Genomic DNA, 16,194 nt, shown 5'->3' with positions numbered 1-16,194 from the left:
AAAGAAGCTGTGGTACATATATACAATGGAATATTACTCAGCTGTAAGAAGAGATGAAATACTGCCATTTGTGACAACATAGATGGACCTCAAGGTAATCACGCTAAGTGAAATAAGCCAGACAGAAAAAGTTGAAAATCATAGAGCATCACTTATATGTGAGATATAAACCTAAAAGCAACAAATGAATAGGAGAAATGGAGACTCAGGGACATGGACAATGGACTAGTGGTTACCAGAGGGTAGAGGGTGGGCGAGGAGCGGAGAGGTAGACAGGATAAAGCGGGTCAAATATGGGGGGAAGGGTGAGGGTGAAGTGGGTAAAGAGGATCAAATATATGGTAGCTGAAGGAAGCTGGACTTTGGATGGTAAACGCACAATAGAATATACAGATGTCAAATTATAATGTACACCTGAAAATTATACATTGTATTAACCAATGTTACCCCAATAAACTTAATTTAAAAAAAAATCAAAACCCAACTATATATGTCTATAAGAAATTTACCTTAAAGGGACATACAGATTGAAGATAAGTGGATAAGAAAAGAGTACCTGGGTGAAAAGATACCTCATGCAAACTAATAAACATAAGAAGGCTGGAGTGACTATGTAAATATCAAATAAAATAGATTATAATACAGAGTATCACCAGATATAAAGAGGAGCTTTTCATAATGATATAAGATCGATTCATCAGAAAGACATAGCAATCACAAATGTATATTGCTTAACAACAGAGCTTCAAAACACATGAAACAAAAATTGATAGAATTAAAGGGAGAAATAGACAAGCCCACAATCATAGTTGAGGATCTTAATACTGCTCTTTCAGCACTTGAAAGAACTAGAAAAAAATTAATAAAAGCGGAGAGGATGTGAAGAATGCAATGTAAAGATGTTTTAAAAAACATCTTTAAAGTCCCCCAAATATTTGGCAACTAAAAAACACACTTCCAAATAGCCCATGAACCAAAGAAGAAATCAAAGGGAAACTTAGAAAGCATTTTGAACTGAATGAAAATCAGAACACACTATGCAGGAAAGTGTTACGAGGACTAAGGCTGTTCTGTTTAGAAAGGCCTGCTTGCAGAATTGGCTACTGGCTGGTATCTGGAAACTTGACTTTTGGAATCTTCCCTATAATGTTAAGACTTTTTAGCTTGTCTGTCTGTGGTACTAAAACCTGCTTTCCTTCTGGGAGATGGCAATTTTGATATTCGTGGCTGGTTCTTATGCCTATGGGACCAGCTCCCAATAAAGACCCTGAACTTTGAGTTCCTGGGTAAAAATGCTGCACACATGTTGCATTCTGCTGCTGTAGAAAGGAGCCTGTTCCAGGTGACATCAGCTGGGGTTGATTTAATATTTGAAAATCAATATAACTCACTATATCACCAGACTAAATGACAAAAAAAAAAAATTATATATGATCACCTCAATAGATTTTTTTAAAAAGCACTGGACAAAACCCAATATCCACTCCTGGTTACAAATAAAAAAAACTCTCAGCAAACTAAGAATAGAAACTAAGATTAGGTCCCTTGACCTAATCAGTATTACATATTTTTAGAAGTCTATAGTTAATATCATATTTAATGGTCAAAAAAATGAATGCTTCGTTCCCAGAATCAGGAATGAGACAAATATGTCTGCTTTATCACTTCTATTTAACACTGCAATGGAGGTCCTGTCCACTGCTTTAAGGAAAGAAAAATGAAAGACATCCAGTTTTGAAAAGTAGTAGTAAAAGTCTCTCTTTTAGCCGATGTCATTACTGTCTATTTGGAAAGTCTGATGAAATATATTTAAAAAGTTATTAAAATAATAAATGAGTTTAGCGATGTTGCAGGATGGAAAACATCAATATAGAGAAATCAATTGTATAATTGGATACAATGAGTAATGAATAAATGAGTAATCAGAAAATGAAAGTAAATACTACTACTTAAATGGCATCCAAATATATGAAATACTTTGAAATAAATCTGATAAAGGAACAACAAGGCCTGTACATGAAAAGCTGCAAAATGGTACTGAGAGAAATTAGAGACCTAAATAAATGGAGAGCTAAACCATGTTAATGGATCACAAAACTCAAAATTGTTAAATGCTAATTTTTGCCAAATGTTTAATTGTAATCTCAAGCAAGATTCCAACAGATGTTTTTTGTTTAAAGGGGCAAGGTGATCTAAAATTCACACAGAAATAAAAGGATCAGAATAACCAGAACAACTTGAAAAAGAACAAAATTCAAGGATTTACAGAATCTGATTTCAAGACTTATTATAAAGGAATAGTAATTATGACAGCATTGCTATACACAAATAGATCAATGGAACAGAATACAGATTTCAGCAAGAGAACTACACGCACACGGTCAATTGTTTTTTGACAAAGGTACAAAGCCAATTCAGTGAAGAAAGAATACTCTTCTCATTAGAAACTGGAACTAGCTATCCAAATGCAAAAAAGAAAAAAGAAGGGGGAAAAAAACCCCAAACCTTTAATCCATACCTTGCTCCATATTCAAAAATTAACTCAAAATAAATCATGGACTAAATATAAGAGGTAAAACTATACATCTTGGAAAAGAGAACATGGAAGAGAGTCTTTGTGATCTTGGGTTACCAAAGATTTCTTAGATACAACCACCATGGCATAATCCATCACACACTGATAAACTGGACTTCATAGAACTTCTGCACTTTGGAAGACACTGTTGAGAGAATGAAAAGACAAGCCACAAACTGGGAAAAAATATTTACATATATGACAAAAGACTTTACTCCAGAATATATAGAACTGTCAAAATTCAACATTGAAGAAACACACAACCTAATTCAGAATCAAGTGAAATATTTGAATATACAGTTCACTAAAGAAGATACATGGATAGCAAATAAGTACATGAAAAGATGTTCAACATCATTAGTCACCGGGGAAATAAAAATTAGGATCACAAAGAAATAATTGTATAATTATGAGTGTGTCTAAAACTTAAAAAAACTGACCAGGCCAAGTGATGGCAAGGAGGTGCACAGCTCGAATGCTTATATTAGTAGTGAGAGAGAAAAAATACTTTGGAAAACAGTTTGGGAGTTTCTTAAAAAGTTAATGTTCACCTACCAAATGAGGCAAGTATTTACCCGAGAGATGAAAGTATATGTCCATTCAAAGACTTTTACGTGAATGTTCAAAGCAACTTTATTTATAATAGCCAAATATGGGGACAAACCAAATTAATGTCCATTAAACATTTGGATGTTGTAAATGAATATACAAATTGTGGTGTGATTACACAACGGAATACTACTGAGCAATTAAAAAGAAATGAACTAAAATCTACTGAATCATACATTTTAAATGGATGAATTGTATAGTGCATTTACATCTCAATAAAGCTGTTTCAAAAAATCAACTATTAATAAATGCAAGAGCATGGGTAAATCTCGAAATCATGCTGAGTGAAAGAAGCCACAGAAAAGAGTATATTCTATTTACATAAAATTCAAAAAAATGAAAACAGTTCTATAGTGATCAGTGGTTGCTTGGAGATAGAGGAGAACAAGGAAGGTCAGGAGGGAAAAATACAAAGGGACGCAGGGAAACTCTTCAGATATGTTGATGGAGACATTATATTGATTGTGGCGATGGCTTCATGGGTGCATACATATAACAAAGCTCATCAAATGGTATACTTTAGATATGTACAGTTTAATGTATATCAGTTATTCCACAATGAAGCTGTGAAAAGGGAATAATGACCTGCAGTTCCACCTAAGAAGCTAGAAAAAAAGCGCACTAAACCAAAATGAGTGGAAGGAATGCAGGAAATAATAAAAGGACAAAAATCTACAAAATAAAAAAGATAAACAATAGAGAAAATTAATAAAGTCCAATGTTGGGTCTCCAAAATGATCAACAAAATTGATAAATCTCTATCTAGATAGATCAATTAAAAAACAGAAAACAGAAATATCACTTTCAGAAATGAAAGGGAGGTTATTACCATAAATCCTACAGACATTATAAGGATAATAAAAGAATATTATGATCTGCTTTTTGCCAAGAAATTTAGATGAAATGGGCATGTTTTCTGAAAAATATGACTTGCCTAAACTGACATAAGATAAAACAGAAAAAACTGAATCTTCCTATAGCTATGAAAATATATATTTTAATATATATTTTAATACGATAATCTTTTCACATAAGAAATTCCAGAAATACCTTCACACAATTAAAAAAGAAATAACACCAATATTATATATATAAACTTATTCAAACAATAAAGGAGGGAATACTTTTAAGCTCATTTAATAAACCAACATAGTTCTAATATGCAAAACCTGATGAAAGCATTTTTTAAAAAATCATAGACCAATATCCTTTATAAACATACATGAAAGACATGACCTTTTATGTATGATAAAATCCTAAGCAACTTACAAAGCAACTGCTAGCATTAATAAATCAATCAAGCAAGTTCACAGGATATAAGGTTAATAAATCAATTATATTTTTGTAAACTAGCAGCAAACATTTGGAAAATGAATTTAGAATCAATTCCACTTGCCATAACATCAAAAAAACAAAATACTTAAGAAATAAATTTAACAAAACGATGCAAAGACCTCTCCTGAAAACACATTGACGAGAGAAATTAAAGATCTCAACAAATGGAGAACTGTACCATGTTTATGGATTGGAAGAATCAATATAATTAAATATCAATTCTCTCCAATTTATACATAGCATCAATGTAATACTAATCATAAACACAGCAGGGTTTTGGGGGGCAAACATTATCAAGCTAATTCTAAAATCTATATAGAAATGCAAAGAATATGGAATACCAAACCAATTTTGAGAAAGAACAAAGTTAAAGAACTTATACTACTTAACTTTGAAACTTACTATAAAGAAAGAAAGTATATAACTGGCATATAAACTGACAAACAGATCGATGCAACAGAATAGAGTCTAGAAAAAACCAAAACCATACCGTCATTTGATTTTTGGCAAAGGTGCTAAAGCAATCCAATGAGGAAAGAAGTCTTTTCAACAAATGATGCCTGAATAACTGGATATACATACGGAAAAGTATTAAGCTTGACTATATCTCACGCCATACATAAAAATGAATTCTAGATGGATTATAGACTTAAACGTAAAATATCAAAACTACGAAGCCTTTAGAGAAAAATATAAAATGTCTTCATGACTTGGGGATAGGCAGAGTTTACTTAGGCAAGTCACAGAAAGCAATAATCATAAAACATTAATACATTTTATCAAATTAAAAACTTCTATTCATCAAAAACACTGTTAAGAAAATGCAAGTCGGAGTGGAAGGAAATATTAACAAGCATACCTGACAACAGACTGCTATCTAGGCTATATAAAAAACTTCTACAACTCAACAATATAAATAATCCAACAGAAAATGGCAGAAGATTTAAATAGACACTTTGCAAAAAATGATATGCGAAAAGCCAGAAACACATGAAAAAGTGCACAGCACATCATTAGTCATCAGGAAAGTGCAAATTAAAACCTACAAGCCTAACAGAATGGCTAAAATTGTCAAGACTGGCACCACTATCTGTTGGCTAGGAAGTGAGGTAGGCCTCTCGTGCATTTGTGCTTGGGAATGTCAAATGGTAAAACTACTTGGGGAAAAGAACTGGCTATTTCTTTTAAAAATAAACATATACTTAACCTATGACTTAGTAATACTCCTAGGTATTTTCCCAAGAGAAATAAAAGTATATACTCACAAAAAGCCATCTACAAGAATGGTCATAGCAGCTTTATTCATAATAGCCCAAGAATATAACCAACCCAGGTGTGCATCAACATGAGAATGAATCAACAAGCTGTGGACTATTCATGTAATGGAATTCTACTCTGCAATACAAGTAACAAATGGATAGACCCTCAAACGTGGATAAGTCACAAAAACATTATACTGAGAGAAGCCTTTCACAAATCAGTACATACTGAATGACTCTATTTAGATGAAATTCTAGAACAGGCGAAATTAATCTATGGTAGAAAAAATCAGCTCAGTGGGTACCTCTGGGGATTAAGGGACAGAGATCAACTGGGAAGGGGAATGATGGAACTTTTCTGGAGCAGTAGTAATGTTCTCTGCCTTCTTTGAGGTTTGGGTGACAGATATATGCATCTGTCAAAGATCATATAAAGGCACACTGTGATTTATACATTTCTTTGTTAATTTGGTATAAAATGTAAGCAAATGTAGAACTCCAATAGTGATATACATGTTAAAAGAGTACGGATATATGCAAGTGATTTTGAAAAATAAGAGATGTTCTAATGGATGCATAGAAGAATGTATATTCAGAAAGATGTGATAATGTAAATACGGTAAAATATTAAAGGTAGAATCTAGGTGGTGGGTATTTGGGTGTTTATTGTAAAACCCTTTCAACTTTGCTGTATGCTTGACAATTCGCACAGTAAAATGTTGGAGAAAAAAACTGGTTGGAATATGAACCGAGAATGAGCCTTAAGTGCCTTTTTCATGATGTCTGCTTCCTCCATGACTTATAAAAGTGGCTGAATGTCCTTTATGCCGTGAGTGGCGTGTACCAGTAAAACATTATTTGTTCAAAGACAGTGCAGGGAGGAGTTACGCAAAGGTTGTGAAGTTTGACACCAAGCTTGGATATCTACCAGCTGAGCATCGGTTTCTTTGCCTGCCAAATAAGAATACCATTTTATGGGCGAGATGCGATGATTAATTGAGATGATACCTTCAAAAGAGCCCAGAGCCTGTCACAAAACACTCATTTGATAAGCCATAAATATTGTTGTATTATGCTTCATCATTTTCAGACGTTTAGGAATCATGTCATTTTGGAATCCTCCTCTGCATGTCTAACCAGGCATTGGACCCCCCAGGCCTGCACACTCTGTCCTCCTTGCTCCTTTTGTCCAGCAGAGGCCTCCTTTCAGGGCCCCATGACATCCCTTCCCACTGCTGAGTTCACGGGAGCTCACGAACGCCTGGCCAATGCCCTGCCATTCATCTGGAGTCATTTTTTTGCTCTCCTTTCTGTCTGACCCCGCAATACTTCATTTCACAGAAAATCTGCATAATTCTTTGGTCAAAACATCACTAATGCTCATCTCTTCTTTTCCACCAGCCTTTAAGGGGTCTACTCCATGCCTCTTTGCTTTTGTTTTTATATTTCTGAGTGTCATCTACTAGATTTAATGAGAATAGAAAAGAAGGTGTCTCATTCCTTCTGGGGAGCTCACCAAGTACCTTTCCAGTGATTAACTTGTAAGATGATGCTGGTAACTGAAGTATGAATGATTTCAGATAAGCTCATTTAGTCTGACTGTGTTAGTCATCTATCTAGCACTGTGTAAGTCCTTAAATAAAGGAGGAGTCAGGATGGAGAAGACACTGAAAACTGCTTGGGATGACAAGTGTAGTAGGACAAAACCTGACCAAGTGCTGGACTGTGTGACACAGCCAGTAAGTGCAGCAGGGGCCCTGAAAGGAAAGAGGGCCACTGTGAAGGGGACATTCAGCAAGAGGAACCAGATTCCTAAATCTGCCTTTGAATATATACCGAGGACTTGGAAGGCAAGACTAAAAAGTATTCCAAAAACCTAAGCCTTCTAGAGTGGAGGCTGCACAGGGGGAAGCATGTGCCCAGTCACAGGATGAACGAGGGGCCAAGTGCTAGGACTTCAAGATACCTGGACAGAAGTCAGGGGCAAAAGGGAGCCAGTGGGAGTTTTTAAGATGGAAACGAATGACCAGAGTGGCATCTTGGGAAGATGGACTGGGACAGGAAGTGTCTTTAACTCGGTGATTTTGGAGAAAGTGAATGTTCTTCTGGAGGAATCAAAGAGACAGCTTTTAATGATCAAGAAATCACACTGTCTCCTCTAAATGCTGCTACCAAAAATAGGATCCTAAAGGTCAAGATTTCTTCAGGGAATTGATTTCCACACTGGAGGACCCTGTCCTCCGGTGGGGAAATTCTAGTCACAAAAGTCAGGCCAGACTCGTTGGCCTCAGCCCAAGAGTCAGAGGCAATAGTCATACTCCAGAAGAACGGCCAGGGAAGTCACTTCATGAATGAAGACAAAGCATTCATGTTTGTGCAAAGACGCATGCACAAACGACTCACCTAGGGCTCAATGTTGTTACAATCTCGGCAAAATGTAAAACTCCCCCAGGCTACCATTGGTATTTCTAGAATCAAAGGTCAAGAGTACTGTCCTGTCTGCCCGACTAGCCGGAGAGTATGCTTTGGGCCAGAGATTAGTTCAACCACAGGAGGAGGCAGCTCTCCTTCACAGTCCACTCCACAGGGGTTGGCACCCACTCTCTACGCCAGTGAACCAAGAGGAACGCAGGCTGCATCCCAGAAAGTAAACCGAAACGCTGGCTCACCTTCAGCAGTTGCATAAGGAAGAAACCCATTCTGAACAAAATGAGGCAAATGTTTTTCCTTTCCTCCCTTTCTTTTTTTATGGAAAGACACTTGTTTTGTGTTTTCTTGGGAACCAAATTTTAATATCCCCTCTTCTAAGTTTATAAACAGCAGTCAAAATTGTCTAAAGAGAACCTTCAAAAGATCTCTTTCCCCATAGTTTATGTTCCTGTTCCAACAGAAGCTGATGAATCAGGAAGCCCCAAATAGCCTGAAACCCCTTGGTGGCCATCAGCTTCTGCCCCTGGAGGGCCTGCTGCACGCCTGACTTTGCATCATCCACCAAGTGGACACCCTGCACTGAAGGGCCCTGCCAGCAACCATGAAGCTGCCAATCACCAGCGAAGCCTAGAGTCCTGAAGCCCACACGAGTTTTGATTAGATATTTTAAAGATGCTACAGTTTTAATGTCACTTTAAATTCCTAATCCAGGAAACAACTCTGGAGCCACTGCGCAAACAATTCCCTCTGAGCATTAACTGATTTATCAAAAGATGAGGCAACATCCCGGTCCGGCCCCACAAGTCTGCCCCTTGAGGGCCTGTCGGTCATCATTAAGCTGCGCAGTCCATGTAGTCCCTCTGCTCCCCTGAAAGTGATGAATTTCCAAAGAATAGGTGCTGAATTTCTCAGGCCCAGAGGAAGAGCCACTGGCCGCAGTGAGGGGTAGTGATCTGCTTTTTAACTTCAGGCAAAAATCTGCCCTGCCTGAGCCTGGCCATTCACCACAGCTCACCATTCCCAGGGCAGCAGCTCCTGAGAGCTCAGGCCTGCCCTGCAGCACTGTCACTGGCTCCTCCAAGGGGAACACTGTCCCTTTGCCACCACTGTGCTATGCAGAGATATGATTTAGATGTTACCCCTTACACAAAATGTTGTGTTTCTATGGCTAAGAAGGATGGCCCTTTCCATGTTCCTCACCATTTAACAAAAGCTCTTTGGGTGCTGCTGTTCCCCAGTGCAGGAGAAAACACTCCTCCCACAGGGATGTCCATGGTCAAACTGGTTGTGTTCCGTATGGTTTAAATCTGCTTGTCATGAAACTGACTTTTATTTCCTCTGTAACTCTAGGGCCAATGCTGTCATTAGGCCCTTAAATTCATTCTGACAGTTCTAACAATCTAAAACCTTCTCACAAAGCTCTGCTAGGCTCAAAGCCACCTGAGGGCAGGTTTTTCGTTTCTCTGTGTACTATTACACTTCCGGTTCATGCTCAGAATGAAAGAACAAGCATGTGTGGAGCAAGTGGCATCAGCCGAGATCCAGCCCTTTGCTTCCTCCCTCTCACCCACAGGTACATAGTCACACCTGTTCAGCCTCCCATTCCACAGCCATTGTGTTTGATTAAGGTAATAAGGAAAATTATAATTTAACCCACCCCTTACATCATGATTCTGAGTTGAAAGACAGATGGTCATGAAGTCTGCATGCTTTCTTCAGTCTCCTGGATCGAGGTTCTGAAATACCAACAAGAAACTCAGCCTTCCACAAACCAGGGCAAGATACAGGCTGCCAAGAGTCAGATTTCCCCAAAAAGGGGCAGAGCAAATTTAATGGAGAACACTCCAAATTCTTCCTCTTCTTCACTCCTTTTTCCAGCAATGGCACTAAAGGATCCACAGTTTCTGGAATTGTCCTGAGAAATTATTAAATGAGGCACCATGTAAGTGAACGCCCAGCAGCCTGAATAAAATCCTCAGCTACGAACACTGCTCTGACTACAGCTGAAACAAAAGATCCTTTAGGCAAAGAAGCTGGTGTCACTGCGGTTGGGTTTTATGATTGGCTGCATACCTCCAAAATGTGATGGAAAGATGAATTTGAAATGCTGCAGTTAGAAGTGACAACATTCGACACACACACCTCATGAGTACTCAGTCCTGGGATAAGGCGCTGTTGTTACCTTCACCAGCGACAGAGGTCTGAGGCTCCAGTTTTCCCCAAAAGAGGCCCAGGGCTCCTCTGTGGACAGTTCACTACCTCACCCTCTTAGCATTCTACAGACCCCAAAACACCTTGCTTGTAACTTCCTTTCATGGCACCTCAAGTGCACATAAACTTGATTTCACCCATATACAGAACCTGGATTAAGGCAGAAAGCACATTGCATAATTTTCTTCAGTCCAAACACCGCCCAGGCTGGCTTTGGACCTGGAAGTAGAGGAGGGTACGGAATGTCAGAGGGAGCGAGGCAAACAAAGGTGAGCCCCTGCTCATCCCCAGCTCAATTCCCCCACTTTACACCACATCAACGGCTCCAGCCAACCTGCTTCTTCTGTCTCTGGCTGCCTTTTTGCTTCTGCATGGAAATCTTCTTCCAACACAGGTAAATTCTATCCCACCTTGGTCAACACCTCCTCCATGAAGTTGTCTCCAGCTTCATAAGGGTAGCCTTTCTTTCACGCAACTTCTCAGAATAGGGACCTCTATTTCCTTTATAACAATATTGCTAACTACTTTAGGGTTTGAATCCTGGTTCTGCCACACATGATCTATGTGAAAACTAGACAGTTTCTTAATCACTCGAAGCCCATTTCCTCATTTGTAAAATGGGGATCATAGTCTCTACCTGGAGTTGCTGTAAGGATTACAAGAGTAAATGTATGAAAAGCACTTGCAAAGTAAGAAATACAAAGTGTTCAATACATGATATATCTTATCATGGTTATTAAAACATAAGATCTTTGACAAGCTCCACTGGGCAAATACTTAATGAGGGAGTTTAGTGGCGTCAGTGGGAGATGGGACGCAGGGCAGTGAGACATGAAGCTGCCCTTGATGAGCTGGGTCCAGTGTGGGAAGTGCTAAATGTACTTTACAGGTGAGAGGGAGAGAAAGTGGTCAGGGGAAATCACAGAGGAGAAATGTGAGCAAGAGGGTCAGGTGAGCAAGAGTTCTCCAGGACAGGAGAAAGAGAGGGAGCTGCAACAAAAATACCCAGAGGCATGACAAGGTCCCCCGTGTTTAGGGAACTACAAAGAGCTTGGTGCAGCCTGAGCAAAGTGGCAACGAATGAGGTGGAGAGTTGGCAGAGGCAGGATCAAAGAGCACTTTGTGTGCTCCTAAAAGATGCCTGACAATTGTATTTTAGATGATGAGCCCCTGGGGAGTCTTTTAGAGAGGACTGTGGACTGGTTGGTGTGCTGGTAAAGATCCAACTGGCTGGCTGAAAAAGGTATAGATATTCATACCTAAGTCTATTATAAATTTTACTGGTAAAAAGCAGAGGTCAGTAAACTATGGCACTGGGGTTTTGTAAATATAACTTTATTGTAACATAGTCTTGCCCATTCTTTTTCATATCAGCTATGATTGCTCTCCTGCTGCAATGGCAGAGTTGAACAGTTGTGATGGACTGTAGGGCCTAAAATATTTACTATCCTGCCCTTTAAGAAAAAAATTGCCAACTTGATATAAAGAACGTGCAGCACACGATTTCTAAATAATATTAAAATATAAAATATTCTGTATCATAAATCTGATATAGTCAATTGATTCCCCCAAAATGCTTTTGTTGACTTTTTGCTGAACTTGTGTATAAGTAGCTTACTTATGGTCCCAACTGATGAATAAGTGGTGTTTCAACATGAATGTGAGTTGATATTTTCAGTTACAGTAAACGGTAAGATGAAAATAAAATAACAGATGCATAGGAACCCCACTCATTTGTCAATGATGTGAATAACTTCTTTGTTAAATCATATAATAGTTCTTGAATACTCAAGGAATATTTCTTCCATTTTTTTGTGCTGTTTACAATGAAATTGCCACAGGCTTGATGCACATTTAAATTTGATCTGTATTATTAACATGTTCTCTGACACTTTCTTAAGTCTAGAAAATCAAACAAAAATAAGTTCTGGGAATTTTTAAGTTCAAGATGGCAACAGAGAAGGCCCCTGAGCTCACCTCCTCTCACAGAAACACCAAATGTACAACTACATAAAAAACAGTTCCCTCTGAAAGAAATCCAGGAAACCCCATATCTGGCACCCCAACATGTAAGACTTTCACCTGAGAGATGGCCCCCAAAACATCTAGTTTTGAAAGCCAGTGGGGCTTGCATCCACAAGACCCACAAGGCTATAGGGAACTAATAGTTCTTAAAGGGCTCACACAGACTCACTACGGCTAAACCCTAAGGCCCACTGCAGAGACAGTAAACTGAAATCCACAAGACAGTAAACTGAAATCCACTCAATCTTTCTGTGAAAGAGGCCTATTTGCTTATCTTAAAAGCTTTGGCCAGAGGAGCAGGCTTATAATTATACACACACATCTAGGGGCCCACTGAAATACTCTCCAGAGACGGGGAGGCTGGCAGATGCTATCTTCATGATCTCCCTCTGCTCCACCCCATGTCACTGGAATCTCCCTGAAAGATGATTGTGCACATATATGGCAGGCACCCTGATTTTTGTGGCTGCCACACAGGAGACACCTCTTGATTGCCTGGCTCTGGTGGCTAGTGGGGCTTACGTTCACAGGTCAAATAGGACTGTAACAGAGAAACAGTTCTTAAACAGGCTATACCTGCAGGGCACAGCACAGAGACAGCAGATAGAAACACCCATTTTTCCATCTTAGCCTGTAAGAGGTATATTTGCATACTTTAAAAGCTACTGCCTGAGGGTCTGCTTCCAATCAGCCTGCACTAGGTTCTAAGACCTCCCCACTGGTAACTGACAGGTCTTAGCATACTCTAAACTCCTGGAAACCACTAGAACAAAGTAGACTACTTGGACAATCACGAGAGCATGAAAAACAACTAAGAGCTAGGGCAGGGTGGAAAGATGCAGTTCATCTCTTACAGGAGACCACGCTGTCAAGACTGGGAGAGGTAGCTGTTCTATCTAATGCACAGAAACCAACACAGAGAGTCAAGAAAAAAGAAGAAGCAAAGGAATATGTTCCAAATGAAAAAAAAAAAAAGATAAAACATCGGAAAAAGAACTTAAAGATAAATAATTTACATGACAAAGAGTTCAAAATAATAGTCATAAATATGCTCACTGAGGTCAGGAAACAATGTATGAACAGAATGAGAATTTCAACAAGGAGAGAATATTTTAAAAGTTCCAAACAAAATCACAGAGCTGAAGAATACAATAACTGAACTGAATAATTCAATAGAGAAGTTCAACAGCAGACTAAATGAAGCAGAAGAAAGGATCAACAAGCAAACACAAAACAGTGGACTCATCCACTCAGAGCAGCAAAAAGTAAAAGGAATGACAGAGTGAAGACAGCTTAAGAGACTTATGAGATAACATCAGGTAGACCAATATTCATATCATAGGGATACCAGAAAGAAAGAAGGAAAGAAAGAAAGGAGAGAAAGAAAACAGCAGAAAACTTATTTGAGGAAATCATGGCTAAAAGGTTCCCTAACCTCGGGGAAGGAAACATGTCCAGATCCAGGAAACCCAGAGAGTTCTAAATCAGATTAATCTAAATAGACTCATACCAAGACACATAACTATATTGTCAAAAGTTAAACATAGGGACAGAATCTTAAAGCAGCAAGGAAAAACAACTTGTTATATATAAAGGAAGCCCTATAAGACAATGAACAGATTTTTTCAGTAGAAACTTTGCAGGCCAAAAGGGACTGGCAATACATATTCAAAGGGCTGAAAGGGAAAAAAAATTCTCAAACTAGAATCCTCTACCTGGCAAACCTGTCCTTCAGAACTGACCTCAAGAGAGAAATAGCAATAATAACAGGAGACTTAGATATCTCACTTTCATCAATGAATAGATCATCCAGACAGAAAGTCAATAAGAAAACATTGGACCTAAATGACATGTTAGACCAGATGGACTTGAGCCATTCCATCCAAAAGCAGCAGAATACACATTATTTTCAAGTGCACATGGAACATTCTCCAGAAGAGATATGTTAGGCAAAAAAACAAGTCTTAATAAATTTAAGATTGAAATCATATGAAGCATAGTTTCCCACCACAAAGGTATGAAAGTAGAAATCAATTACAAGAAGAAAACTAGAAAATCCACAAGTATGTGGAGATTAAACAACATGTTCCTGAACAAGTAATGGGTCAAAGAAAAAATGAGGAATTAAAAAATATTTTTAGACAAATGAAAATGAAAATATGATATACCAAAACTTATGGGATGTAGCAAAAGCACTTCTAAGAGGGAAGTTCATAGTGATAAACACATACCTTAAGAAACAAGAAAAACTCAAATAAACAACCTAACTTTACAACTTGAAGAACTAGAAAAAGAACAACAAACTAAGCCCAAAGTTAGCTGAAGGAAAGAAAGATCAGAGCAACAATAAACGAAACAGAGACTAAAAAGACAATAAAAAAAAGATCAATGACACTAAGAGCTGTGTTTTTTTTTTAAAGATAGACAAACTTTTAGCCAAACTCACCAACAAAAGAAGACTCAAATAATATCTGAAAAGAAAGAGGAAACATTACAGCTGACACTATAGAAACACAAAAGATCATAAAAGACAAATATGAATAATTACATGCCAAAAAATTGGACAATCTAGAAGAAATAAATTCCTATAAAAATACAACCTACCAAGACTGAATCATAAAGAAACAGAACATCTGAACAGACCAATTATTAGTAAGGAGATTGAACCAGTAATAAAAAAAACCTCACAAGAAAAACCAGGACTAGACTTCATTGGTGAATTCTAGCAAACATTTAAAAAAGAATTAACATCAATCTTCAAACTCATCCAAAAAATTGAAGAGAACACTCCAAAACTCAGTTACAACCAGTTTTGCCATAATACCAAAGCCAGACAAGGATACTATAAGAAAACTACAGGTCAACATCCTTGATGAACATAGATGAAAATATTCAACAACATATTAAAAGGATGATATACCAGTCTACAGTGATGCCACCGTGAATGTGCCTAATCTCGTCTGATCTTGGAAGCTAAGCAGGGTCGGGCCTAGTTAGTACTTGGATGAGAGGCCACCCAAGAATACTGGGTGCTGTAGGTGTTTTTTTTGTTTGTTTGTTTGTTTTTTAAAAGGATCATATACCATGATCAAATGGGATTTATTCCTGGGATGCAAATCAATCACAAATCAATCAGCGTAATACACATTAACAAAATGATATATAAAAATCATTTGATCACCTCCATAGATGCAGAAAAATCATCTGACAAAATTCAATGATCATTCATGATAAAAATTCTCAATAACTTTTCACGAAGATGGCTCCAAAAGCAAAGAAAGAAGAACTGAAACCAAAGCAAAGCCTCTGAAGGTTAAAAAGGTAGTGATGAAAGATGTCCACAGCCACACACAAAACAGAAGATTCGTATATCACCCACCTTCCGGCAGCCCAAGACACTGCAGCTCCAAAGGCAGCCCAAATAACCTCAGAAGAGCACCAATATGTCATCGTCAAGTTTCCCTGACCATGGAGTTGGCCATGAAGAAGATAGAAGACAACACACTGGTGTTCATTCGTTGTGGATGTCAAGGCTAACAAGCACCAGATCAAACAAGATGTGAAGAAGCTCTGTGATATTGATATGACCAAGGTCAACACCTTGATCAGGCCTGATGGAGAGAATAAGGCATATGTTTGATTGCCTCCAGACTATGATGCTTTGTATGTTGCCAATAAAATTAGGATTACCTAAACTGAATCCAGCAGGCTAAATCTAAATATATTTTCACCATTAAAAAATAAAAATAA

At 38.0% G+C, this 16,194-nt stretch overlaps 1 protein-coding gene and 1 pseudogene across 1 annotated transcript in view; one reads left to right on the top strand and one right to left on the bottom strand.

Annotated features, from left to right (window-relative positions):
• Window positions 1-16,194, bottom strand: part of PDE8B (phosphodiesterase 8B) — a 215,120-nt gene that overhangs the window by 34,841 nt on the left and 164,085 nt on the right. The gene's annotated exons all lie outside the window — the stretch shown is intronic.
• LOC112480865 lies at window positions 15,367-15,485 on the top strand (annotated as a pseudogene).

Source organism: Pteropus alecto, unplaced genomic scaffold (assembly GCF_000325575.1).
Source record: "Pteropus alecto unplaced genomic scaffold, ASM32557v1 scaffold20, whole genome shotgun sequence".
In the NCBI taxonomy this organism is placed as follows: domain Eukaryota; kingdom Metazoa; phylum Chordata; class Mammalia; order Chiroptera; family Pteropodidae; genus Pteropus; species Pteropus alecto.
The sequence above is the reverse complement of the archived record's forward strand: the minus strand, read 5'-3'. Positions and strand labels throughout refer to the sequence as shown.